This window comes from Bubalus kerabau, chromosome 2 (genome assembly GCF_029407905.1).
Source record: "Bubalus kerabau isolate K-KA32 ecotype Philippines breed swamp buffalo chromosome 2, PCC_UOA_SB_1v2, whole genome shotgun sequence".
In the NCBI taxonomy this organism is placed as follows: Eukaryota; Metazoa; Chordata; class Mammalia; order Artiodactyla; family Bovidae; genus Bubalus; species Bubalus kerabau.
The window spans coordinates 57,906,840-57,933,192 of NC_073625.1; the positions used below are offsets into that span (position 1 = coordinate 57,906,840).

The following is a 26,353-nucleotide window of genomic DNA, read 5'->3' on the forward strand; positions in this document are numbered from 1 at the left end:
GTTTGTTTTTCCTAAGTTGACCACTATTCAAAATTAGGATGAGTCCCAGCTTCATCATAAGCCCTATTCAGATGTTTGTAACAGATATTATCCTTTCATCTTAATGACTACTCAGGGCACATATATTTGGAGTCAAGTATTATGAAAGGCCCTTCTCAGCTTCTGCTTTCAAATTAAGTTATAGTCTCACCTCTAGCTTTATATATATATATATATATATATATATATATACATTGCTGCAAGATTATTGATTCAATATTCAAATATAGCATTTCTACCAACTCTATAGTTAACTGAGGCAACATTTTGCCATCTTCTTACTGTGCACTTGTGGGATACTATAGAACAAAGCTAGGTACATATTACTCTCTCAATAAATAATTGTTGAATTAAACTGAACAGAAAAATAAAATGCTGCTTTATGATGACTGGTTTTATAAGTTTTACTAATGATGTCATTTTATAACTTTTTCTATGACATTATTTTATTGATTTGAGAACCCCTAAGGGTTTCATTTCTTGTTAATAAATTGTTAGTGAAAGTGTTAGTTGCTTAGTCATGTCTGACTCTTTGCAACCCCGGGGACTGTGGCCTGCCAGGCTTCTCTGTCCATGGATTTCTCCAGGCAAGAATATTGGAGTGGGTATCAATTCCCTTCTTCAAGGGATCTTCCCAATCCAGGAATTGAACCTGGGTTTCTTGCATTGCATTGGTAAGGAGACTCCAAATCTTATTTTATCCTCAATTGAAATATAAAATGTATTGGTCTTAAAATTAGCATAATTATAAAATAAGTACTTACTATAATGGCCGTGTATTATTTGTTGGAATTTTTCTTTTCTTAAATCCCCAAATACCCTGTAATATTATGACTCCACATAACAATAAGAAAGGTTATTAATATAATTAAAATTTGAATCCAGACAAATCCTGTTTGTTGCAAACCATCTGATAAAACAATACAAAAACCACCATTCTTAATTTTTAAACATTTTTTTCATTACATCTGTAACTCTTAGACATTTGACTGGGATATTTGTATAATTCATAGCAATGTCTAATTTAAAAACACAGGTTAAAATTTGGTCATATAAAAAGGTTTGCAACCATGTAAGTAGGGAAGAATAGCTTTGTACATAGCAAAGCTATCATGTAGCATAATGAAAAACTGTAAAGTTGTTTAACTCACTGATTTCCCTCATTAACTTTACTAATCCAATCTGGCCTAGTTTGCATATTCTGTATATCTTATACTCACCACTATGGAAAACACACAGATAAACAAAGTTTTTTATTGATCTATCCATCTATCTGTCATCTACCTAAATATGTATCTGTATGTGTGTGTAACCTAATATGATATTATTCTCCTTTAAAATAATCCCAGCTTATTTTTTTAAATAGTAATAATTGTATGGAATCATTTCATTAAACTTATTCATTGCTATACCATTCACAAAAATTGTTTTGCACAAGTTGCTTTAAATATTCTTAGAAAACTTCAACATTATCACATATAATATTGAAGTTTCAAACTGTACATTTTAAATCATTATAACTAGGCTCAACCACAGCCTTGTTAATCAAAATAGGAACCTTTGCAATCAACACATTTTTGCCAATGAGAAATGCATGTATTCCTGTAGCATAAAAATCCACGTTTCAGGATTTTATGAACTCTTGGAAAGCAGCCTTTGCCTCCTGCTGGTTGTGGAAGCATTTTGCCTGCAAGAACTGTCCAGATGATGGAAGTGGCAGTTAGTTGGCTAAAGGCCAGGTGAGTGTGCAAATGAGGCAAAAGTTCATAGCCCGATTCATTCAACTTTGAAGCATTTGTTGTGTGACCTGTGGTCTGGTGTCATGGAGAGGAACTGGGTCCTTTCTGTTGACCAATGCCAGCTGCAGGCATTGCAGTTTTCAGTGCCTCTCATAGATTTGCTGAGCAGGCTTCTCAGATGTAATGGTTTTATAAGGATTTAGAAAGCTATAGTGGATCAGACTGGCAGCAGACCACCAGTGATCATGACCTTTATTGGTGCAAGTTTGGCTCTGGGAAGTGCTTTGAAGCCTTTTCTCAGTCTAACCACTGAGCTGATCATCACCTGTTATGTTGTCTGTTGTCTGTTATATAAAATTCATTTTTCATCACAACCTGATCAAGAAATGGTTCATTGTTGTGGCATAGAATAAGAGAAGATGACACTTTAAAATGATGATTTTAAAATTCTTTCAGCTCATGAGGCACCTATTTACTGAGCTTTTTCACTTTTCCAATTTACTTCAAATGCTGAATGACCACAGAATGGTCAACACTGAGTTCTTTGGCAGCTTCTTATGTAGTTGTAAGAGGCTCAGCTTCGATGATGGCTTTCAATCAGTCATTGCCACTTCTGATGGCCGACCACCACGATCCTCTTCTTCAAGGTTCTTGCCTCCTTTGCAAAACATCTTGGACCAACACTGCACTGTACATTCATTAGCAGTTTCTGGGCCAAATTTGTTGTGTAGTTGGAAGTTGTCTCTACTGCTTCATGACCCATTTTGAACTCAAAAAGAAAATCTCTCAAACTGCCTTTGTGTCTAACAGTATTTTCCTAGCCTAAAATAAGGCAAAAGTTTGTAGTCCAGTTCATTCAACTTTCAAGCATTTGTTGTGTGACGTGTGGTCTGGTGTTGTCACAGAGAAGTTGCTAACGGAGAGGGAGGCGGGGCATGCTTCAGTCCAGGGGTCGCAAAGAGTCGGACACAGCTGAGCGATTGAATAAAACTGAACTGAAAATTAACGACAACAACAACAACAAACATACAGTAAATAACAAGTCATTCAGTTCAGTTCAGTTGCTCAGTCGTGTTTGACTCTTTGCAACCCCATGAACCACAGCACGTCAGGCCTCCCTGTCCATCACCAACTCCCGGAGTTCACTCAAACTCATATCCATCAAGTCGGTGATGCCATCCAGCCATCTCATCCTCTGTTGTCCCTTTCTCCTCCTGCCCCTAATCCCTCCCAGCATCAAGGTCTTCTCCAATGAGTCAACTCTTCTTATGAGGTGGCCAAAGTATTGGATTTTCAGCTACAGCATCAGTCTTTCCAATGAACACCCAGGACTAATCTCCTTTAGAATGGACTGGTTGGATCTCCTTGCAGGCCAAGGGACTCTCAAGAGTCTTCTCCAACACCACAGTTCAAAAGCATCAATTCTTCGGCACTCAGCCTTCTTCACAGTCCAACACTCACACCCATACATGACCACTGGAAAAACCATAGCCTTCACTAGACGGACCTTTGTGGGAAAATTAATGTCTCTTCTTTTGAATATGCCATCTAGGTTGGTCATAACTTTCCTTCCAAGGAGTAAGCGATTTTAATTTCATGGCTGCAGTCACCATCTGCAGTGATTTTGGAGCCCCCCAAAATAAAATCTGACACTGTTTCCACTGTTTCCTCATCTATTTCCCATGAAATGATAGGACCAGATGCCATGATCTTAGTTTTCTGAATGGTGAGCTTTAAGCCAACTTTTCACTCTCCTCTCAGCCATTAAAAAGAATACATTTGAATCAGTTCTAATGAGGTAGATGAAGCTGGAGCCTATTATACAGAGTGAAGTAAGCCAGAAAGAAAAACACCAATACAGTATACTAATGCATATATATGGAATTTAGAAAGATGGTAACAATAACCCTGTATATGAGACAGCAAAAGAGACACTGATGTATAGAACAGTCTTATGGACTCTGTGGGAGAGGGAGAGGGTGGGAAGATTTGGGAGAATGAATGGCATTGAAACATGTATAATATCATGTATGAAATGAGTCGCCAGTCCAGGTTCGATGCACGATACTGGATGCTTGGGGCTGGTGCAATGGGACGACCCAGAGGGATGGTATGGGGAGGGAGGAGGGAGGAGGGTTCAGGATGGGGAACACGTGTATACCTGTGGCGGATTTCTTTTGATATTTGGCAAAACTAATACAATATTGTAAATTTTAAAAATAAAATAAAATAAAATAAAGCCTTTTAGTTCTTCTTCACTTTCTGCCATAAGGGTGGTGTCATCTGCATATCTGAGGTTATTGATATTTCTCCTGGGAATCTTGATTCCAGCTTGTGCTTCTTCCAGCCCAGCGTTTCTCATGATGTATTCTGCATATAAGTTAAATAAGCAGGGTGTCAATATACAGCCTTTACGTACTCCTTTTCCTCATGCAAAAAAGCAAAATGGCTATCTGGGGAGGCCTTACAAATAGCTATCATGCAAAGATGGGCTCGATAAAGGACAGAAATAATATGGACCTAACAGAAGCAGAAGATATTAAGAAGAGGTGGCAAGAATACACAGAAGAACTGTGCAAAAAAGATCATCACGACCAAGATAATCACGATGGTGTGATCACTGACCTAGAGACAGACATCCTGGAATGTGAAGTCAAGTGGGCCTTAGAAAGCATCACTACAATCAAAGCTAGTGGAGGTGATGGAATTCTAGTGGAGCTATTTCAAACCCTGAAAGATGATGCTGTGGAAGTGCTGCATTCAATATGCCAGCAAATTGGGAAAACTCAGCAGTGGCCATAGGACTGGAAAAGGTCAGTTTTCATTCCAATCCCAAAGAAAGGCAATGCGAAAGAATGCTCAAACTATCACACAATTGCCCTCATCTCACAGGCTAGTAAAGTAATGCTCAAAATTCTCCAAGCCAGGTTTCAGCAATACATGAACCATGAACTTCCAGATGTTCAAGCTGGTTTTAGAAAAGGCAGAGGAACCAGAGATCACATTACCAACATCCACTGGATCATGGAAAAAGCAAGAGAGTTCCAGAAAAACATCTATTTCTGCTTTATTGACTATGCCAAAGCCTTTGACTGTGTGGATCACAATAAACTGTAGAAAATTCTGAAAGAGATTGGAATACCAGACCACCTGACTGGCCTCTTGAGAAACCTGTATGCAGGTCAGGAAGCAACAGTTAGAACTGGACATGGAACAACAGACTGGTTCCAAATAGGAAAAGGAATACATTTAGGCTGTATATTGTCCCCCTGCATATTTAACAAGTCATGAGCAAAAAACATAAAGTGAGAAATGTGCATTAAAATGGTGACCACGTTAAGAATATATCCCAATACGAAATGGTAAATTTCAACAATGCAAGACTGCAATTACTTTTGCACATACTTAATAGCTCAAGAATTTGAAATAATATGAAAACCATGTTAAAATATAGAACTTAAACCTATTTTACATCAAGAGCTTCGGTCTCATTAGTTCTCTATAGGTTATTACTTTTTTCTATTAGTTTTTCTATAGCAGTAGCTTACCCAAGAGATAAATTAATTCTGCCCAAGAGCAAAAAATTATTAAAAATATTATAAAAACCTTTAACATTCATGCCAGAGAACCTAAGCATTATATTCCAAGAATTTCACATATATTGATCCTAATAGTTGTAGAATCTCTGTAAGAGAATATTCTTCTTTATATACAGAAAAACTACAGCCCTGAGTGTTTAGACACCTTAACTAATAGATAGTGGGGAAATTAATAGATGACTTTCTCATTTCAGAAAACTGCCTCTGGCTGGTCATTCAATTCTCAGGTCTTTTCTCTTCATTTTCATCCATAGCACTTAATTTTCACAAATGGACAACTGAATTTCGTTAAAATTAGAAAGCAATATTTTTACTGTATTTTATCCTGGAGTGTGAAGTCCAGTGAATCTTAGGAAGCATTACTACAATCAAAGTTAGTGGAGGTGATGAATTCCAGCTGAGCAATTTCAAATCCTATAAGATGATGCTATTAAAGTGCTGCACTCAGTATGCCAGCAAAACTGGAAAACTCAGCAGCCGCCACAAGACTGGAAAAGGTCAGTTTTCATTCCAATCCTAAAGAAGAGCAATGACAAACAATGTTCAAACTACCACACAATTGCACTCATTTGACGTGCTAGCAAGGTCATGCTTAAAATCCTCCAAGCTAGACTTCAACAGTACATGAACCAAGAACTTTCAGATTTACAGGCTGGAATTAGAAAAAGCAGAGGAATCAGAGACCGAATTGTCAACATTTGTTGGATCATAGAAAAAGCAAGAGAATTCCAGAAAAACACCTACTTTTTCTTCATTGACTATGCTGGAGACTTTGCCTGTGTGGATTACAACAAACTGTGGAAAATGCTTATGGACAAGGTGATGGCACCCCGCTCCAGTACTTTTGCCTGGAAAATCCCATGGACAGAGGAGCCTGGTGGGCTGCAGTCCAGGGGTTCGCTAAGAGTCGGACACGACTGAGCGACTTCACTTTCAGTTTTCAGTTTTATGCACTGGAGAAGGAAATGGCAACCCACTCCAATGTTCTTGCCTGGAGAATCCCAGGGATGGGGGAGCCTGGTGGGCTGCCGTCTATGGGGTCGCACAGAGTCGGACACGACTGAAGTGACTTAGCAGCAGCAGCAGTGGAAAATGCTTAAAGAGATGTGAATACCAGACCATCTTACCTGCCTCCTGAGAAATCTGTATTCAGGACAAGAATCAACAGAACCAGACATGGAACAATAAACTGGTTCAAAACTGGGAAAGGGCTACATCAAAGCTGTATACTGTCACCTTGCTTATTTAAATTATATGCAGAGTATATAATGCAAAATACCAGGCTGAATGAAGCTCAAGCTGGAATCAAGATTTCCAGGAGATATATCAATAATCACAGATATGCAGATGACACCACCCTAATGGCAAAAAGCGAAGAACTAAAGAGCCTCCTGATGAAGGTGAAAGAGGAGAGTGAAAAAGCTGGCTTGAAACTCAACATTCAGGAGGGAGGAGGGTTCAGGATGGGGAACACATGTATACCTGTGGCAGATTCATTTTGATATTTGGCAAAACTAATACAATTATGTAAAGTTTAAAAATAAAATAAAATAAAACAAAGAAACTCAACATTCAAAACCCTAAGATCATGGCAAATAGATGGGGAAACCATGTAAACAGTGAAATATTTTATTTTCCTGGAATCCAAAATCACTATGAATGGTGAATGCAGCCATGAAATGAAAAAAAAAATGCTTTGTCCTTGGAAGAAAAGCTATGACAAACTTAGATAGCATAATATTAAAAAGCAGAGACATCACTTTGCCCACAAAGGTCAGTACAGTCAAAGCTATGGTTTTTCCAGTAGTCACGTATGGATGTGATATTTGGACCATAAAGGCTGCGTGCTAAAGAATTGCTGCTTTTGAACTGTGGTGTTAGAGAAGACTCTTGAGAGTCCCTTAGACTGCAAGGAGATCCAACCAGTCCATCCTAAAGGAAATCAGTCCTGAATATTCATTGGAAGGACTGATGCTGAAGCTGAGACTCCAATACTTTGGCCACCTGATGTGAAGAACTGACTCATTTAAAAAGACCATGATGCCGGCAAAGATTGAGGGCAAGAGAAGAAGGGGACGACAGAGGATGAGATGGCTGGATGGCATCACCAACTTGATGGACATAAATTTGAGTAGACTCCAAGAGTTGGTGATGGACAGGGAGATGCGGTGTGCTGCAGTCCATGGGGTTGCAGAGTCAGACATGACTGAGTGACTGAACTCAACTAAACTGATTGATACTTCAAAATATTTTAGAAGAGTCTTGCCAATGGTCACTCACATTTTTTGCTCACACTTGTACTTTAAACCTTAGGCAATAAAAAATTGATTAAAAAAACATTCTGAATATCATAAAAACTCTCAGGATTTTTCAGGTGAATAATGGATCCTGATTCTATGGTCTCTGTATGATCTCCAAAAGGTGGTAAGGAGGGAAGTGAGCCACTTTATTTTTCTTGAGTGTCCACCTCTTAAATAGTCTGTGTAGTTGACAATAAAACAGTTCTTACATTACTAGAGTCATGCTGTAGAAACTTTGAATGTATCAATCATGTTCAGTTCTTCTTAGCATCACCTGTTTATAAACATGTGCTAGGGTAGGGGTGTCATTATAGAAATGAGGAGTAAATACTTTTATATTTTGACTGACTATCTGGGGAGCATTAATGATGATCTGTGTGGAAAATAAAGAAAAAATACTGAATGTCCTCACATCAAAGTTACTTTGTCTTTCCTTCCCTCTTTTGTTTATTTGTTTTTAATTAATTTAGAAAAGGGAAATATCTGAAAGAGTTACCAAGGGAAATTGCTCTGCTGGTGAAGTAGAGTATGAGAGTAGTCTGAGAATGAGGAATGACCACAGCTTTAGCTGTGTTATTAGGCAGAAAACAAGTATTTTTTTTAACAGACTGAGTAGAAGGTAACATAAGTACCATTAAAAGTTTAGCTTTTCCAGAAGTAAAAAAAAAAAGCTCATTACTTTCACAATTTTTCTCAGCCAAGAGGTACCCAAGGGCATCATGAAAAGGATGCTAGCTGATGCTTTTTAATATGTGAGTGTACATTCTCCAAGACAGCTGCCGGTTCTGCCACCTGGGCAGAATGCAGAGGCAGCAGGAAATTTCAAGACTTCATAGAACACAGACTACAGACCTTAGCTCCATACCATAGTGTGGAATAAAAAACAAACAAACAAACAAACAAAAAAAACTGAAAGAAATGTATACCATAAAAAATCATAACATTTGGTGATTTCATGATATTACATGATGGCATCACTGGCTCAATGGACATGAACTTAAGCAGACTCCAGGAGACAGTGAAGGACAGGGAAGCCTGGCATGCTGAAGTCCACGAGCTTGCAAAGAGTCGGACACAACTTAGTGATTGAACAACAGCACGATGTTACATAATGAAAATATTTGTTACTATGAAATTGAAGGGGATAATACAGGAAGGTTATGCATGGTATAACCTTAATTAAAGTTATACCATGTATAACCCTTATATATATATATATACACACAAGGCATAGGGGGTTTATGGGAGATTGTACTTTCCTCTCAGTTTTGTTGTTAACAACAACAACAACAGCAAATATATATATACACACACACACATATATATATATACATATATATGTTGTGAACCCATACATATATATATTATTTGTGTGTGTGTGTGTGTGTGTGTGTGTGTGTATGCATATATAGAGAGAAAGTAAAATGGTGGTTTCAGGGCACAAAAATAGGGAAATTGGGGAAATGTTTACAGCGCAAGCCTATGTACAGCATAGTAATTATAGCCAACAATACGGTATTATAATTTTCCAAGTTGCTAAGAGACTAGATTTTAATTGTTCTCACGACACACACAAAAAAGATAATTATGTGACATGCTAGAGATATTAGCTTGGAGAACGCAATGGCAACCCACTCCAGTCCTCTTGCCTGGAAAATCCCATGGGCGGAGGAGCCTGGTAGGCTGCAGTCCATGGGGTCGCTAAGAGTCGGACACGACTGAGCGACTTCACTTTCACTTTTCACTTTCATGCATTGGAGAAGGAAATGGCAACCCACTCCAGTGTTCTTGCCTGGAGAATCCTAGGGACGGGGAAGCCTGGTGGGCTGCCATCTACGGGGTTGCACAGACTCAGACATGACTGAAGTGACTTAGCAGCAGCAGCAGAGATGTTAGCTAACTCTATGGTGGAAATTATACTGCAGTATGTAAATATACCAAATTAACATGAGGTACATCTTAAACTTACATAATGTTTATGTCAATTATTTATCAATTGAAAAAAGAAAGCACTCACCAGAATGGTGCATTTGCCTTAAAGATGAAACTGTATAAACGAATCATAATAAACCACAGTTAACCTTAGGGTCCAACCCTTGGAGTTGGAAAAATGTATAATGACTTATATCCATCATTATAATATCATACAGAGTATTTCCACTGCCCTCAAAATCCTTTATGTTCTGTCTATTCATCCTTCCTCCCTGCTCCCTGCCAAAACCACTTTTGGCAACCACTGAACTTTTCATTGTGTTCATAATTTGTTTTTCCTTTTCCAGAATGATACATAGTTGGAATCATACAATATGTAGACATTTCAGATTAGCTTCTTTCACTCAGCAACGTATTAACACATTTAAGTCTCTTTCATACATTTCTATGGCTTGATTTATTTTTTGTAATGAATAATGTTCCGTTGTTTGCATATTCCACAGTCGGGTTTACCACTCACCTAACTGAAGGACATCTTAGTTGCTTTCAAGTTTTGGCCGTCATGAATAAAACTGCTATAAAAATCAATATGGGGATGCAGGTTTCTAATGTTTTGCATAAATACCAGAGAGTATGATTGCTAGATCGTACAGTAAGGGTACATTTAGTTCTGTAGTAAAACATGAAGCTATTCTCCAATGTGACCATGCTATTTTACTTTCCTACCAGCAATAACTGTGAGCGTCTCCTGCTCTCTATTCTCCCCACATCTGATGGTGTCAATGTTCAGATTTGTGCCATTCTAGCAGTTACACAGTTATATCTTATTGGGGTTTTAGTTTTCATTTCCCTGAGAACTTATGATGTGGAACATCTTTTCACATGCTTATTTGCCATCTGCATATCTTTTCTTGGTTACATATTTGTTGAGGTCTTTGGTTCATATTTTAATCAGTTTTTTTTTTTTCTTATTTTTGAGTTTTAAGGTTTCTTTATTTCGGATAACAGTCCTTCATCAGTGTGCTTTTTGCAAATATTTTTCTCCCAGTCTGTGACATTGAGCTTTGCAAAGAACAAATTTTAATATTAATAAATTTCAGCTTATCAATTATTTCTTTCATGGTTCCCATCTTTGATATTTAAAAAGACATCATCATGCTCAAGGTCATCTGCAATTTCTCCTGTGCTGTCTTCTAGGAGTTTATAGTTTTGCATTTTTACATTTATATCTAGGATCCATTATGCATTCATTTTTTTGAAGCATGTAAAGTCATTCATTTTTCTGCAGGTGGATGCCCGGTTGTTTCAGCACTCTTTATTAAAGAGGTTATCTTTGTTCCATTGTATTGTCTTTGCTTCTTGTCAAAGATTAGTTGACTGTATTTATAGAAGTCTATTTCTGGACTCTCTATTCAGTAGCATTGATGTAGTTGTATACTCTTTAGCCAGTACCACACTGTCTTTATTTATAGCAAGTCTAAAAGTCAAATAGCCGCAGTCTAATCTTTTCTTCTCTTTTACTCTGTTTCTTTACATATATCTGTTTGCACAAGGACTATTCATAGAGGAGGGACTAACCGCTAAGACTTAGACAATACTTCCCGAAAAGATTTGATTTAAAAACTTTTCACTATTAAGAAGAAATGCTTCTGGAAACAGGTGAGTGTTGGGAATTGTAATTATTATGTGTTCACTTGGCTAGGACTGAAGCATTCAATTATTTATTCAACACTAACAAAATTGTTGTTAACCTAGGTGTTGCTGTGAAGGTATCTTGTAGATGTGACTGATATCTATCATTAGTTTATTTCCATTAAAGGAGATTAGCCTCCATACTTTGAGTGGACTTTGTATAATCAGTCAAAAGAACTTAGAAAAATAGCTTTTGCCTGAGGAAGAAGAAACCCCACCTGTGGACCCCAACATAAACTCTTATCTGACAGTAAACAGCCTGCCAACCTGCCCTGTGGATTTCAGACTTCCTTAACCAGACCCTACATTTGTGTAAGCCAAGATCAGTCATTGAAATAAATGTCTTTATGCACACCACACATACACATATTCTACCGATTCTGTTTGTCTGATAGATACAGGAATGATATTAGCTATTTATTTTACTCTTTCCAACTCGTATTTGACCTAACCTTAACAACATAATAGATTTTTCTCTTGCTTTAAGCTGTGAAGAGGCACATGGAACTTCTAATGCATGGTGTGTATGCATTTTAATCATTTCTGTTTAGAAAATTAAGTCATGATCATTTTTAAACAACAGATAACTAAAATTGAAGAAGCTCAAATTAATCATTTTCTAAATATAAGCTTATTTACTAGGAAATCATCTCTAGAGTAGCATAATTTTAAAGATACTTATTTTTCTCCTCTAATTATACTAAGTCAGCACTAGGAAAATTCCTTGAACTCTGGAGATATTGTCACTGGAACCAGTCTTTGGAATATGCACTCAGTCATAGCTGATGTTGTATTTGGCATGTCTATCCTTCAATGTCAGTTCTCATTAATGTTCTGGTTCTGATACTGTCATTTCATGACTTTTCCATTGCCATCTTACTTTATTAGCTAATTATTTTCTAATTACTATTTTATGCTGCTCTTTGACTCATTGGTTTTTAATATTTCACTTAATTGACTTTGTTTAAATATGAGAAAAAAATGAATTTAAATTTATCATTTAATCTTGCAAATTCTGATTTGAAAAAAGTGAAAGTGTTAGTTGTGTCCTACTCTCAGCGACCCCAGGGACTGGAGCCCTCCAGGCTCCTCAGTTCATAAAATTCTCTTGGCAAGAATACTGAAGTGGGTTTCCATTTCCTTCTCCAGGGGATATTCCCAACCCAGGGATTGAACCCAGGTCTCCTGAATTTCAGGCAGATTCTTCACCATCTGAGTCAACAGAAGAATAGGGAAGCCTTGCATGCTGCAGCCCACGGAGTCACAGAGTTGGATATAACTGAGCGACTGAACAGCAATAACTCTGCTTATAAGTTAAATAAGCAAGGTGACAATACAGAGCCTTGAAGTACTACTTTCCGGTTTTGAACCAGTCCGTTGTTCCATGTCCTGTTCTAACTGTTGATCTTGACTTGCACACAGGTTTCTCAGGAGGCAGGTAAGGTGGTCAAGTATTCACATCTCTTGAAGAATATTCCACAGCTGTGGAAAACTGTGAGTATAATTTCAAGTAAATATAGTATAGTATAGTTTAATTTTCTTTTTTTTTAGTTTTATTTTATTTTTAAACTTTACATAATTGTATTAGTTTTGCCAAATATGAAAGTTCTAAAGCCAAACATTTAAGAGAGAAACAAGAAGAAAGCTCAACGTGGCACAAAGTAGAATACAAATTGTTTTTTAGATTAATTTTCAAAATACAAGTTGTTTTAAAATAATATTGTTTTTCTGTTCCAATTTGTTTAAAATACATAATGCATGAGAACAAACTGAATGGATTAAAAGCAAACAAAAAAAACACATTTGGCTAGAAGGAAGGAATGTTGATGAACACTCCCATTATTTTCATTTTTGTAAGAAAAACACCTTAAATTTTTTTTAATTGGTTAGTGTTACTTAATTGATGGAGAGGGACCCAAAATGAAGCAAAGCAAAGCTATTCTACCACTGCAAATACTCTTCTTTCAGACAGTAGAATAAATTTTTTCACTCCTTCTTTCAGAAATAAAGTTCAAAGTAATTACCATTACTTCTAGAGACACAGAAAATAGCCTTCCAGTTAGACAATGGTTCAACAAGCTTCTTAATGAGAGTATCTTCCCATCTGGATCCCCCTGCAGGCAGACTCAACAGGAAAACAGAACAATAACCCTAGGATATCTGATTCCAAAAACCTAAATAGAAAATTTTAAAAAAAATTATGCAAAAAACAACAGAAAATACTGTAGAGTGAAGTTCATAACCATCTCCTGCCTCAGTTCAGTTCAGTTTAGTCACTCAGTCCTGCCAGACTCTTTGAGACCCCAAGGACTGCAGCACGCCAAGCTTCCCTGTCCATCACCAACTCCTGGAGCTTGCTCAAACTCATATTCATTGAGTTGGTTATGCTATCCAGCCATCTCATCCTCTGTCATTCCCCTTCCCCTCTTGCCTTCAATATTTCAGTCAGTTCTTCTCATCAGGTGGCCAAAGCATTGGAGTTTCAGCTTCAGCATTAGTCCTTCCAATGAATATTCAGGGCCAATTTCCTTTAGGATTGACTGGTTTCATTTCCTTGCAGTCCAAGGAACTCTCAAGAGTCTTTTCCAACACCACAGTTCAAAAGCATCAATTCTTCAGTGCTCAGCTTTCTTTATAGTTCAACTCTCACATCCATACATGACTACTGGAAAAACTATAGCTTTGACTATACAGACCTTTGTCAGCAAAGTGGTATCTCTGCTTTTTAATATGCTGTCTAGGTTTGTCATAGCTTTTCTTCCAAGGAGCAAGCGTCTTTTAATTTCATGGCTGCAGTCACCATGTACGGTGTTTTTGGAGCCCAAGAAAAGTCTCTCAATGTTTCCATTGTTTCCCCATCTATTTGCCATGAACTGATGGGACCAGGGAGAAGGAAATGGCAACCCACTCCAGTGTTCTTGCCTGGAGAATCCCAGGGACCGGGGAGCCTGGTGGGCTGCCGTCTATGGGGTGGCACACAGTCAGACACGACTGAAACGACTTAGCAGCAGTAGTAGATGGGACCAGATGCCATGATCTTAGTTTTCTGAATGTTGAGCTTTAAGCCAACTTTTTCACTCTCTTCTTTCACTTTCATCAAGAGGCCTTTCAGTTCCTCTTTACTTTCTGCCATAAGAGTGGTGTCATCTGCATATCTGAGGTTATTGATATTTCTCCTGGCAATCTTGATTCCAGCTTGTGCTTCCTCCAGTCCAGCGTTCCTCATGATGTACTCTGCATATAAGTTAAATAAGTGGGGTGACAATATACAGCCTTGATGAACTCCTTTATCAATTTGGAACTAGTCAGTTGTTCCATGTCTGGTTACAAATGTTGCTATCTATCTCCTGCCTACCCTTTTCCATTCCATTTCATGGTTTTGTTACTTTTTACATGAAATTCTATAATAGACTTCTAGATGTTCTACATAACTCCCAACTTTCATGTCTTCACATTTTTTCCAATTTCTACTACACGAATTTTTCACTGGGTTCAACTTGAACAACATCAGGTCCCTGTGCTCAAGCATTCAAGATGACTTAAACTGACTGTAACAATCATAGCTAATCAAAATTCAATGCCTGCTTTTAAGGCTGTTATATACTGGTTCCATCAAAACCAGCTTTTTCATCTTCTTTATCTTTTTCAACTAAGTTGAAGTGTAGTTAATTTATAATGTTGTGTTAGTTTCAGAGGTACAATAAAGTGATTCAGTTATATATCTATTCTTTTTCAGATTCTTTTCCATTTTCAGGTTATTAAAAGATAATGAACATAGTTTCCTGTGCTATATAGTAGGTCCTTGTTGTTTCTCTGTTTTATATATAGTTCAATGTGTTTATAAATTAAACTCCTAATTTATGTTGCACACCACTGCCACTATCGAAAATGGTAACCACAGGTTTTTTTTTTTTTTTTTTTTCTGTGTTTGTGAGTCTTTATTGACCTTGCAAATAAGTTCACTGGTATTATTTTTATAATTACCACATATAAGTGATGTTACATGATATTTGTCTTTGTCTGACTTATTTCACTTAATATGATGATTCTAGATCCATTCATGTTGCTACAAATGCATTATGTCATTTTTTTTTTTTTTTTGCTGAGTTAACTTTCCATTGTATGCATATACCACATCTTCTTTATCCAGACCTCTGTTGATGGACATTTAGATTGCTTCCATGTCTTGGTTTTTGTAAATAGTGTTGCTACAAATAGTGGGGTGTACTTACCTTCTTAAATTAGAGTTTTATCCATATATACTCCCAGGAGTAGGATTTCTGGATCATTTGGTAGTTCTGTCTTAAGTTTTTAAAAGTAATTTCCATATTGTATTCCATAGGGACTTCATGAATTTACATTCCCAGTAATGCTGTAGGAGGGTTCATTTTTCTCCACACCATCTCCAATATTTATTATTTGTAGACATTTTAATGATGAAATTCTGACTGTTGAAGGTGATATCTCATTGCAGTTTTGATTTACATTGCTCTAATTATTAGTTTTATTGAGCACCTTTTCATGTGCCTGTTGGCCCTCTGTATGTCTTTGGAGAAATTTCTATTTAGCTATTTTGTCCATCTCTTAATTGGGTTGTTTGGCTTTTTGATATTGAGCTGTATGAGCTATTTTTATACTTTGGAAATTAATCCTTTGTTGGTGACATCATTTGCAAATATTTTCTCCTGGTCCTTAAGTTGTTTTTTCATTTTGTTTACAGTTTTCTTCATTGTGCAAAAGCTTTTAAGTTTTATTAAGTCCCATTTGTCTATTTTTATTTCCGTTACCCTAGGTCAGGAGAGGAATCTGAAAAAAATATTGCTACATTCATATCAAAGAGTATTCCACGTATGGTTTTGGACTTCCCAGGTGTCTTAGTGGTAAAGGAACTCCCTGTCAATGCAGGAGATGCAGGAGATATGGGTTTGATCCCTGAGTGGTGAAGATCCCCTGGGGTAGGAAATGGCAACCTACTCCAGTATTCTTAACTGGAAAATTTCATGTACACAGGAGCCTGGTGGACTAACAGTCCAGGAGCCACAAAGAGTTGGACATGACTCAGCACACACACACACACACACACACACACATACATGTGTGTGCACAAACACCTATGTTTTACTCTAGGAATTTTATAGCCTCCAATCTTACATTTAGGTTTTTCACCTATTTTAACTTTATTTTTTAACACAATGTTAGAGAGCATATCCTAATTTCATTCTTTTCCATGAAACTGTTTAGTTTTCAGCACCACTTACTGAAGAGACTGTCTTTTCTCCATTGTATATTCATGTTTCCTTTGCCATAGATTAGTGGCCATAAGCATGTGGGTGTATTTCTGGGTTCTGTATCCTATTCCATCAATACATGTGTCTGTTCCTGTGCCAGCACCATATTGTGATTAATGTCGATTTTCAGTAAAGATCAGTCAGATAGCATGATTTCTCCAATTCCACTCTTCTTTCTCAAGATTGTTATGAACAATTATGTATCTTTATGTTTCCAAACAAATTTTGTTCCAATTCTACGAAAATTGCCTTGGATAATTTGATAGTGACTGCATTTAATATATAGATTGCCTTAGGTAGTATGATCATTTTAACAACGCTTACTTTTCTAATCCAAGAACACAGTATATCTTCCCATCTGTTGGTGTCATCTTTAATTTCTTTCATCAGCATCTTACAGTTTTCTGAGTACAGGTCTTTCTTCCCATCACATCCTATCTTCTCATCTAGTAATTCTTCATTTTCTTGTTTCATATTTACCTTCTTCTCAAGTGAGCCTTACTTATTGCCTTAAAACACAAAACACAAAACAAAAAACACTCTCCCACCATGCTATATTTCTGCCACCCACATTCTCCTCTCTATTCACCTTTTTGAACTTCAGGTCAGAATATTCAACAGATTTTATAAGACGTTGACTTGGATATCTCCAAGTCATTTCAGGCTCAACATGCCCAAATTGAAATTCATAATTTCATTAATTCCATCTCAATGGAGGAAAAAGAGTGAACAAATAAAATAGCCACCCCTGGTCTTTTTATAGTGTGTCTTGTTTTGGTAAATACCTGCAAGTCAGAATATTCACAGTCATAATTCATTTTATATTTTTTCTTTTTTTATAGAGTCCATTATAAACTCTGATCCAATTTACATCCTAAATACCAATGAAATTCACATCATTCTTTCCATATCCCTATCAGGAAAGCTATCTCTACTCATTAGTCTAAACATGTCAAGTTGGTTTCTGTCCACAGCATTCCACTGTCATCTTGATTTGATATCATTGCCACTATATCTACAAAGTATCAGAATGAGCCAACAGAATTCTTTTCACAGGTTGACTTGGACAAAAAGTGTCATGGTAAATGTCTGGAAATCTTATTCTTATTAAGGACTTTCAACTAAAAACATCACTAAATCTTCATTGGAAAAGCCTTATGGTCTCCTATCTATTAATTTGTTGTCAAGTGACAAGATCTACCATCTTGGATCTATACTCTAAATATTAGAAAATGTCTGTGGCACCCATTAACCAATTTTGTAATATTAATTTATTTTAATCATTAGAAACATGACCAACAACCCACTTCTTACTTGAATTTCACTCTGGCAGTGATGATGGATAAGAAGACACTGTAAGCAGTTGGTCGACCCTCAAACTTAATCTCTTCCCGCTGACCAGTAAAATTAAATTTCAAACAAATTTCTTCCTACATTATCCAAACATGCTATTAATGAGTTCTATTTTGTACTGTGTGGTTAACATAGTCTCCAGTTGGGCAGCATTCCTGCCTATCAATAGGAGACAGTAATTTCTTTTCTTTCTCACTTTCCTCTCACCTCCCATAGATTATGTATAGATCTTTTTTACTTCATTCACTAGTCAGAGCACAAAACTGACTTTTCATCATAAAAGTCTCCCTACTTGAAACAGTGTAGGAATTGGGCAAGATTGCTAATCCCCTCTACTCCCTTGAAGAAAATCACCTGATGACCACCATCAACAGTTATGCCTAAAAGCAAGTATCTTGGGAAATCCTAGTTACTTCACTGTTTGAGCTGGAATTTCTGTTCTTGACTCCTAGTTCAGATGAATAATAAATACTACTGCCTCAGTGAAATTGATAGACATTGCTAAGTTATTGCTACTCTCATATTGCATAAAAAAATCCCACAAAGATACAATATTAATTCATAATTTCTCTGTTATTAACATTAAATGTCTCATTATTGAATTTGCTCTTATTGTCAATTGTTTTGAGGAGGAAATCCCCAGTAGAGATGACGGTTGCTGGTATGAGAGGTGTTTCAATGAGACAGCTGGAGTTGAAAATATTCTTAAAAAAATGATCATCAGTTAACTACCTCTGGTTTGCAAAAGTGGTAATTTCTACTTTACCCTACTCAGTTAAAAATGACTCCCCTTTAGTAGTCGCTGTCCTTGAGTTATTTTACCAAGATTTTTACTGTGTTTCTGGGTAACCAGATTTATTAATAAAACTGACATTGTACTAAAAATTCAACTTTTGCAGGGCATAATAATATTATATGTCATATGTAAATTATAATAATTTGAAAAGGTTTATTTTTTATTTGTAGAAGTTGGGTTTTTCCATGGTTCCAAGGTAATTTGTCTAACTCATAGATGATGGATAATGGCACCCTAGCCATGAACTATCTTCTGACGATTCCCTTAGGGAAAGAGACATATCCATGACATGAAGAACCACAATGGTCCCACCTTATAAAATTTCTAGCCCTGCTAGAGAGACCAAGTTCCTAATTAACGTTATAAGAAAATTCAGTGATAGTTGGGCAAGTTAATGATAAGATCACTGGGATAGTGACTTTAGAATAACTATTTTATATAACCTTATGAATGGATTTTATTTTAACCAGCTAAAGGAATATGTTAACCTATTGGCAAGAATTTATCATGTGCATGTATGGCTTATTAATAGTTTTCAAATCCAATTGCCAAAATTAAGTCTTCAAATTTTACCATACTGAAACTGAGTCCTGTTTTCAAGAGCTGGTGGCCTTTAAAGAAACTGAAGTGTAAAAACATAAGCACTTGCTACTTTAGTAACACTGAGAATTATAGCATTTGTCTTTAGTGGAAGCTTAGAAAACGTTGCATATTCTGTAGCCATAAAAGGGTATAGGACAAATATTTTTACCTAGATACTGAACATGAGTAATGCCCATTATGATTTCGATAGAACACAAAATCTGAAAAACAAGAGATAAATGCTTTGTCTGTCAATAAATTATTAATAAATTTTACAGTCTGCAAGTGGTGCAATAAAAAATGACAATGTTCCATATTTTACTTGTTAATTCTGTCTGTAGTTTCTTTTGCAATATTGTAAGCTGAGGCTCCCAAAGCCTGTTTTGTTTTCTGTTTTTTTTCTTCAGCTACCTAATGCTAGAATTCCAGTGCTTAGAAACTGGAGAATGCTTCCTATGAAAACAATCTCAGAAAAATATTAAGGGGAAAATTATTAAATGTCTATTATCAATACTTTCTCAGGAACACTTGGTATTCTCAATTTTTTTTAATATTGTCTGCCGGGGACCAGCCCCAGCTGATCCAGGGTATTCGAAGGAGAGACGGCTAGGCGAGGGTCAGGGAACAACTGCTTAATTAAACGTTAATTAAGGAATAGAATAAGGATAGCTCAGTGAGGAAAATTCAGTGGAGAAAAGAGGCTGAGTAGCTTGGTTTACGCGGGGGACCAATAAAACTTCAAGACAAGAAGCTTGCACCACTTACGTAGGCCGCAGGCGTCCTTCCGTTCTCCCGGAGGAGAGGAGACACTGAGGCCTCCCCGGTCGGATCTTAGAAGCCCAGGCATAATTAGTAAGCATGGTGGGTTCCGCGCTCCAGATGGAGACTCAACCAGAGTGAGAGAGAGAGAGAGACATGGGGAGACCAGTATTTCGAGAAACTGATCCCAATTCTTTATTTTCCATGGTCTACTTTTATACACTGAGGTGTTATGCAAAAGTCACGCGGGGTCAGCAGTCCTGACTTTTATCAAAGTCAGGTGCTTCATACAAATGTATACAGAGGTCTTAGGGGTGTTACATCATCTTCTGGCCGGGGGGCCTGCTGACAATTTACGACCCTCTCCTTGTGACAGCGGTCAGTCAACCAGGACACTTATTTCTCCAGGGGTGATTATTCTTAAAACAGACGCCACCCAAATAAAGTTACATTCCTATAGAGTGAGGGTGTAGTGGGTTTTAGTTAAGGAAAGAATTTACTTAGCCTAAGGTCTAACGTGATTAATATCAAAGGTTAATACTTATTTCTTCTATATATTCATTAATGTGTATAAGGGCAGGGGATGTGGAGACTTAGCAGTAAACATTGGCTCAACAAATGAAAAACCCTTCACCAATATGATTTCTAATCAGCCCATTATACTTATACTAATAATTTTCTAACTTTTCTAAGGAACCTGTTTTTAGAAGGTTTAAAGCATCTTGTGCCTCTCATGGTTGGGAGGCTGTGAGCAATCACATGTGGCCGGACAAGCCTGTCAGGCTGGCTAGAGAACCTTCAGAGGAGTTTGTAGGTTAAAACACTCTTGTCATGCCTAGGAGTTTTTATCAACTGGAGCTCTAGGTTAACTCCTTCTCCGAAAGAGGTGGTGGGGGACAGCCCCCCGTAAAGTCAGAGGTGTAGGTGAGAGCACAAAGTAGTAAAGTAGGCAGGCTCTGGTTATGGGGGTAGATGCTTGAGGATTTCCAGGGGGACTCCTGAGGCTCGATCCCGCCTTTGCGTATGCCGAGCCTCCTTCCTCATGACCTTTGTCATGGGCGGAGTGCCTCACGCTGGCTCCAGGCAGTGATAGAATTCCAGTTGAGCTATTACAGATCCTCACTCAATATGCAATATGCCGGCTCCCGGCATCTGTCCTTTTTTATTTTTATTTTTTTAATTTAATTTTATTTTTTAACTTTACAATATTATACCAGTTTTACCAAATATCAAAATAAATCCACCACAGGTATACATGTATTCCCCCTCCTCCCTCCTCCCTCCACATACCATCCCTCTGGGTTGTCCCAGTGCACTAGCCCCAAGCATTCAGTATCGTGCATCGAACCTGGACTGGCAACTCATTTCATACATGATATTTTACATGTTTCAATGCCATTCTCCCAAATCTTCCCACCCTCTCCCTCTCCCACAGACTCCATAAGACTGTTCTATACATCAGTGTCTCTTTTGCTGTCTTGTACACAGGGTTATTGTTACCATCTTTCTAAATTCCATATATATGCGTTAGTATACTGTATGGGTGTTTTTCTTTCTGGCTTACTTCACTCTGTATAATAGGTTCCAGTTTCATCCACCTCATTAGAACTGATTCAAATGTATTCTTTTTAATGGCTGAGTAATACTCCATTGTGTATATGTACCACAGCTTTCTTATCCATTCATCTGCTGATGGACATCTAGGTTGCTTCCATGTCCTGGCTATCATAAACACTGCTGCGATGAAGAGCGGGGTACACGTGTCTCTTTCAATTCTGGTTTCCTCAGTGTGTATGCCCAGCAGTGGGATTGCTGGATCATAAGGCAGTTCTATTTCCAGTTTTTTAAGGAATCTCCACCCTGTTCTCCATAGTGGCTGTACTAGTTTGCATTCCCACCAACAGTGGAAGAGGGTTCCCTTTTCTCCACACCCTCTCCAGCATTAATTGCTTGTAGACTTTTGGATCGCAGCCATTCTGACTGGTGTGAAATGGTACCTCATACTGGTTTTGATTTGCATTTCTCTGATAATGAGTGATGTTGAGCATCTTTTCATGTGTTTGTTAGCCATCTGTATGTCTTCTTTGGAGAAATGTCTGTTTAGTTCTTTGGCCCATTTTTTGATTGGGTCATTTATTTTTCTGGAGTTGAGCTGTAGGAGTTGCTTGTATATTCTCGAGATTAGTTGTTTGTCAGTTGCTTCATTTGCTGTTATCTTCTCCCATTCTGAAGGCTGTCTTTTCACCTTGCTAATAGTTTCCTTTGATGTGAAGAAGCTTTTAAGGTTAATTAGGTCCCATTTGTTTATTTTTGCTTTTATTTCCAATATGCTGGGAGGTGGGTCATAGAGGATCCTGCTGTGATGTATGTCAGAGAGTGTTTTGCCTATGTTCTCCTCTAGGAGTTTTATAGTTTCTGGTCTTACGTTGAGATCTTTAATCCATTTTGAGTTTATTTTTGTGTATGGTGTTAGAAAGTGTTCTAGTTTCATTCTTTTACAAGTGGTTGACCAGAGTTCCCAGCACCACTTGTTAAAGAGATTGTCTTTAATCCATTGTATATTCTTGCCTCCTTTGTCAAAGATAAGGTGTCCATATGTGCGTGGATTTATCTCTGGGCTTTCTATTTTGTTCCATTGATCTATATTTCTTTCTTTGTGCCAGTACCATACTGTCTTGATAACTGTGGTTTTGTAGTAGAGCCTAGAGTCTGGTAGGTTGATTCCTCCAGTTCCATTCTTCTTTCTCAAGATCGCTTTGGCTATTCGAGGTTTTTTGTATTTCCATACAAATTGTGAAATTATTTGTTCTAGCTCTGTGAAGAATACTGTTGATAGCTTGATAGGGATTGCATTGAATCTATAAATTGCTGTGGGTAGTATACTCATTTTCACCATATTGATTCTTCCAATCCATGAACATGGTATATTTCTCCATCTATTAGTGTCCTCTTTGATTTCTTTCACCAGTGTTTTATAGTTTTCTGTATATAGGTCTTTAGTTTCTTTAGGTAGATATATTCCTAAGTATTTTATTCTTTCCGTTGCAATGGTGAATGGAATTGTTTCCTTAATTTCTCTTTCTGTTTTCTCATTATCAGTGTATAGGAATGCAAGGGATTTCTGTGTGTTGATTTTATATCCTGCAACTTTACTATAATCATTGATTAGTTCTAGTAGTTTTCTGGTGGAGTCTTTAGGGTTTTCTATGTAGAGGATCATGTCATCTGCAAATAGTGAGAGTTTTACTTCTTCTTTTCCAATTTGGATTCCTTTTATTTCTTTTTCTGCTCTGATTGCTATGGCCAAGACTTCCAAAACTATGTTGAATAGTAATGGTGAAAGTGGGCACCCTTGTCTTGTTCCTGACTTTAGAGGAAATGCTTTCAATTTTTCACCATTGAGGATAATGTTTGCTGTGGGTTTGTCATATATAGCTTTTATTATGTTGAGGTATGTTCCTTCTATTCCTGCTTTCTGGAGAGTTTTTATCATAAATGGATGTTGAATTTTGTCAAAGGCTTTCTCTGCATCTATTGAGATAATCATATGGTTTTTATTTTTCAATTTGTTAATGTGGTGTATTACATTGATTGATTTGCGGATATTGAAGAATCCTTGCATCCCTGGGATAAAGCCCACTTGGTCATGGTGTATGATCTTTTTAATGTGTTGTTGGATTCTGATTGCTAGAATTTTGTTAAGGATTTTTGCATCTATGTTCATCAGTGATATTGGCCTGTAGTTTTCTTTTTTTGTGGGATCTTTGTCAGGTTTTGGTATTAGGGTGATGGTGGCCTCATAGAACGAGTTTGGAAGTTTACCTTCCTCTGCAATTTTCTGGAAGAGTTTGAGCAGGATAGGTGTTAGCTCTTCTCTAAATTTTTGGTAGAATTCAGCTGTGAAGCCGTCTGGACCTGGGCTTTTGTTTGCTGGAAGATTTTTTATTACAGTTTCAATTTCCGTGCTTGTGATGGGTCTGTTAAGATTTTCTATTTCTTCCTGGTCGAGTTTTGGAAAGTTGTACTTTTCTAAGAATTTGTCCATTTCTTCCACGTTGTCCAATTGGCATATAATTGTTGATAGTAGTCTCTTATGATCCTTTGTATTTCTGTGCTGTCTGTTGTGATCCCTCCATTTTCATTTCTAATTTTATTGATTTGATTTTTCTCCCTTTGTTTCTTGATGAGTCTGGCTAATGGTTTGTCAATTTTATTTATCCTTTCAAAGAACCAGCTATTGGCTTTGTTGATTTTTGCTATGGTCTCTCTCTCTTTTTTTTTTTTTTTTGCATTTATTTCTGCTCTAATTTTTAAGATTTCTTTCCTTCTACTAACCCTGGGGTTCTTCATTTCTTCCTTTTCTAGTTGCTTTAGGTGTAGAGTTAGGTTATTTATTTGACTTTTTTCTTGTTTCTTGAGGTGTGCCTGTATTGCTATGAACCCTTAGGACTGCTTTTACAGTGTCCCACAGGTATTGGGTTGTTGTGTTTTCATTTTCTTTTTTTTTTTTTAATTTAGACAGAAATTTATTCATCATTGGAAATAAAGTTTAATAAAATGTTCAAAGGTTAAACCAATGCAAACTCTAACCATAACAACTGTATCAGATTATAATAAGACTAAATTTTAAAATCTTAATTTTACTGAAATTTTTGTCTTTATATTGTAATTTTTCACACATCCTCTTATATCTCTTCCACAATTCACCTTTATCTGTACTTAGTTTTCAATAGATTCATTTACACTGATATTTTGAGTAAATATGAAATGACAGACTCTCATAAGTGTGTCACTAATAAATTATTACTAATTAATTTTTAAGTATATCTCAAATCATGAGAAATACCTTTTAGCACTGAAGGCCTTATTGAGGATTGATACTCCTAATTTTTATTTATTTATTTTATTTTATTTTTAAACTTTACATAATTGTATTAGTTTTGCCAAATATCAAAATGAATCCGCCACAGGTATACATGTGTTCCCCATCCTGAACCCTCCTCCCTCCTCCCTCCCCATACCATCCCTCTAGGTTGTCCCAGTGCACCAGTGTTTCTATGCAAATTTTGATTTCTTTTTTGATTTCTTCTGTGATTTGTGGTTATTCAGCAGCGTGTTGTTCAGCCTCCATATGTTGGAATTTTTAATAGTTTTTCTCCTGTAATTGAGATCTAATCTTACTGCATTGTGGTCAGAAAAGATGCTTGGAATGATTTCTATTTTTTTGAATTTACCAAGGCTAGCTTTATGGCCCAGGATGTGATCTATCCTGGAGAAGGTTCCATGTGCGCTTGAGAAAAAGGTGAAATTCATTGTTTTGGGATGAAATCTCCTATAGATATCAATTAGGTCTAACCGGTCTATTGTATCATTTAAAGTTTGTGTTTCCTATGTGTATGTATGCTCAGTCAATAAGTCATGTCTGACTCTTTTGTGACCCCATGAACTGTAGCTGGCCAGGATCTTCTGATGATGGGAGTTCCCAGACAACAATACTGGTGTGGATTGCCATTTCCTCTTCCAGGGGATCTTCCCAGCCCAGGAATTGAACCTACATCTCCTGTGTCTCCTGCACTAGCAAGTGGATTCTTTACTACTGAGCTACCTGGGAAGCACTTTGATGGTACAGTTTTCTTTTAATTTATACTTTGATGATTGTTATTAGGGAGGACGTTGCCACACCAGGGTTGAAAACCACTACAATACAACATAAGAAAACTGGAGAATGTGAAACTGATTGCTATTTATAAATTATTCCCAAAACATATCACTGTGCAGAAGAAAATAATTTATCTTCTTAGTTCAGTTCAGTAGTTCAGTTGTGTCCGACTATCTGTGACCCCATGAACTGCAGCATGCCAGGCCTCCCTGTTCATCACCAACTCTTGGAGTTTACGCAAACTCATGTCCACTGAGTCGGTCAGAACAGATCAGTCGCTTAGTCGTGTCCAACTCTTTGCATACCCATGAATCGCAGTACGCCAGGCCTCCCTGTCCATCACCAACTCCTGGACTCACTCAGACTCACGTCCATCGAGTCAGTGATGCCATCCAGCCATCTCATCCTCTGCCGTCCCCTTCTCCTCCTGCCCCCAATCCCTCCCAGCATCAGAGGCTTTTCCAATGAGTCAACTCTTCACGTGAGGTGGCCAAAGCACTGGAGTTTCAGTTTTAGCATCATTCCTCCCAAAGAAATACCAGGGCTGATCTCCTTCAGAATGGACTGGTTGGATCTCCTTGCAGTCCAAGGGATTCGCAAGAGTCTTCTCCAACA

At 37.2% G+C, this 26,353-nt stretch overlaps 1 pseudogene; it reads left to right on the forward strand.

The window, feature by feature from the left end:
* Positions 1-2,364: 2,364 nt before the first annotated feature.
* The window catches only part of LOC129644424 (EMI domain-containing protein 1-like), a 30,889-nt pseudogene continuing 6,900 nt past the window's right edge, over positions 2,365-26,353 (forward strand).